Genomic DNA, 768 nt, shown 5'->3' with positions numbered 1-768 from the left:
AGCTGCTGCTGCTGCAGCAGCAGCTGCTGCTGCTGCAGCCTCAGCAGCTGCAGCAGCAACAGCAGCACGAACAGCAGCAGCAGCAGCAGCGGCAGCAGCAGGTTTGTTGCGTGTGTCCTCAGCCAGGCGGGCACCAGGCGCTGCAGCTGCGGCAGTGTCTGCTGGATTTGCTGCTGCAGCAGGCGCAGCAGCTGCTGCAGCAGCGGGGGGCCCCCCTGCGGGCCTTCCCCGCGCTGCTGCCTCTAGACCCGCAGCAGCCGAGGCCCCTGCGTTGGCTGCAGAACTGTCTCCGGCTGCAGCAGCAGCTGCTGCTGCTGCGCTTCCGTAGCGCCTCCTACAGAGGTCCCTAAACCCTAAACCCTAAACCCTTTTTCTCGGGCTGCCGACGCGTCACCAGCCGTTTGCTGCGGCTCGTGAACGCGAGGGTTTGAAGCGCCGCTAGATCGAGGCGCTAGGGTTTAGGGTTTAGGGTTTAGGGTTTGTGTGTGATTTGCTGCCAGGTGGTGGCGCTCGAGAGGGTCCGGCTGCTGCTGCTGCTGCTGCTGCTGCTGCTGCTGCTGCTGCTGGCAGCTCGCTGTCTCCTTTGCCGCGTGTTCCTGCTGCTGCTTTGGCTGCTCTTAACCAGTCAGTGGGTTTATTTAGGCCGATAGAGGTGCCCTTGCTGCGCCCTGCTGCTGCTGCTGCTGCTGCTGGCAATCCACGCAGCAGCAGCAGCAGCAGCAGCAGCAAGGGGGGAAAGGCGCAGCCGCCGCAGGGCCTGCTGGAGCT

The sequence above is a fragment of the Eimeria tenella genome, genomic scaffold (assembly GCF_000499545.2).
Source record: "Eimeria tenella Houghton genomic scaffold, Eth_scaff1798, whole genome shotgun sequence".
Classification (NCBI taxonomy): Eukaryota; Apicomplexa; class Conoidasida; order Eucoccidiorida; family Eimeriidae; genus Eimeria; species Eimeria tenella.
Note: the sequence above shows the minus strand (reverse complement) of the source record.